This window comes from Sceloporus undulatus, chromosome 1, assembly GCF_019175285.1.
Source record: "Sceloporus undulatus isolate JIND9_A2432 ecotype Alabama chromosome 1, SceUnd_v1.1, whole genome shotgun sequence".
Taxonomy (NCBI): Eukaryota; Metazoa; Chordata; class Lepidosauria; order Squamata; family Phrynosomatidae; genus Sceloporus; species Sceloporus undulatus.
The window spans coordinates 316,127,498-316,129,527 of record NC_056522.1 but is presented as its reverse complement, the minus strand read 5'-3'; the positions used below and the strand labels follow the sequence as shown (position 1 = coordinate 316,129,527).

The 2,030-nt window shown below is 49.3% G+C and overlaps 1 protein-coding gene across 4 annotated transcripts in view; it reads right to left on the bottom strand.

The window, feature by feature from the left end:
* Positions 1-2,030, bottom strand: part of RGS6 (regulator of G protein signaling 6) — a 316,927-nt gene that overhangs the window by 314,068 nt on the left and 829 nt on the right. The window lies entirely within an intron of this gene.

The window sequence follows — 2,030 nt, the reverse complement described above, 5'->3', positions numbered from 1 at the left end:
CACTCCCTTGGAGTGTAGTGGAGTCTCCCTCCTTGGAGGTCTTCAAGCAGAGGCTAGATGGCCATCTGTCGGGGATGCTTTGATCTGGATTTCCTGCATGGCAGAAAGGGACTGGACTGGATGGCCCTTGCGGTCTCTTCCAACTCTACGATTCTATGATTCTATGATTCTACACCCATTAGATCAATGCAACTAGTTAAACCATCACTTATGTAAGTCCCACAGATAGAATGGGTCTAATACGGTTGGGAGACTAACACCTGGCTATAGTCCTCTGTCTTTGTCGATGGTCCCTATTGGAGCTGAGGGCAGAATATTTCTTACATCAATGGTGCAAATGTGAAGGCTACAGTGATTATAGCACCGAACACTGATCATTGGTGCGCTTCCAGTTTCTAACCCAGACACTCAAAGCTGTTCGCCTCACTATTCATCCCATACTAGGATAGCTTTCTTAGAGCCACTTGGGGCCCATAGACAGCATAGTCCTTTCACTTCAAAGTGCCCACAGAATCATAGAATTGGAAGAGACCGCAAGGGCCATCCAGTCCAGCCCCATTCTGCCATGCAGGAACTCACAATCAAAGCACCCCTCTGACAGATGGCCATCCAGCCTCTGCGTAAAGACTTCCAAGAAAGGAAATTCCACCACTCTCTGGGGAAGTGTGTTCCACTGTCAAACAGCCCTTACTATCAGGAAGTTCCTCCTAATGTTGAGGTGGAATCTCTTTTCCTGTAGCTTGCATTCATTGTTCCGGGTCCTGTTCTCTGGAGCTGCAGAAAACAAGCTTGTTCCCTCCTCAATATGACACCCCTTCAAATATTTAAACAGGGCTATCATACCACCTCTTAATCTTCACTTCTCCAGGCTAAACATCCCCAGCTCCCTAAGTCGTTCCTCATAGGACACGGTTTCCAGACCCTTCACCATTTTAGTTGCCCTCCTTTGGACATGCTTGTTTCTCAATGTCCTTCTTAAATTGTGGGGCCCAGAACTGGACACAATATTCCAGGTGGGGCCTGACCAGAGCAGAATAGAGTGGCACTATTACTTCCCTTGATCTAGACACTATACTTTTATTGATGCAGCTTAAAATTGCATTAGCCTTTTTAGCTGCTGCATTGCACTGTTGACTCATGTTCAACTTGTGGTCAACTTAAACGTACTATTCTCGTAGAATCATAGAATTAGAGTTGGAAGAGACCACAAGGGCCACCCCGTACAACCCCTTCATGCAGGAATCTCAATCCAAAGCAATCCCCGACTAATGGCCATCCAGCCCAGGTTTAAAGACCTCTAAAGAAGGAGGATCCTTAACACTCCGAGGAGTGTGTTCTCTGACCGAACGCCCTTACGTAGGAAGTTCTCATAATGTTGAGGTGGGAATCTCTTTTCCTGGAGCTTGCATCCATTGCTTCTGGGCTTCCTTTTCTCTGAAGCAGCAGAAAACAAGCTGCTCCCTCTTCAATATGACATCCTTTCAATATTTAAACAGGCTTCCTATCACCTCTTACACTTGATATTTCCAGGTGTTAGAAATCCCAGATCCCTAAATAGTTTCCTACTATGGCATGGTTCCCAGACCCTTCCACCATTTTAGTCGCCCCTCTTTTGGAATTTCGAATCCCAGGAATTCCATAGCCTTGAGCCAAAAAAAAAAAGAGCGACGGATGGCAAAGCGGGTTGTTCTTGCGTTGGAGGCCCCAGCCCTTACAATGTCCTCTCCGGCCTCCAAAAAAGGAGTCACTGACCACGCGTCAGGCTCGGGGTCGGGGTTTCCAGGGACGCGTGGGCAAGCTGGTTTGTCTCTGGCTTGGGCCTCCTTGGAACGCCCCGAGAAGAAAGCCGCGAGTCCGGGCCAGAGGGCTTCTGCTGGCTCTTTGGCCGGAACCGGAACTTGAAGGAAGCCCAGCTGGGGGACGGCGGAGGGCCGGAGGGCCGCTTTGTCTTGGGCAGGCATCCTTCTCTCCTCTCCCCCCCCCCTCCCCAAAAGGCGCCCCCTTCAGTGGAAAGCCACAGAGGAAGCCAG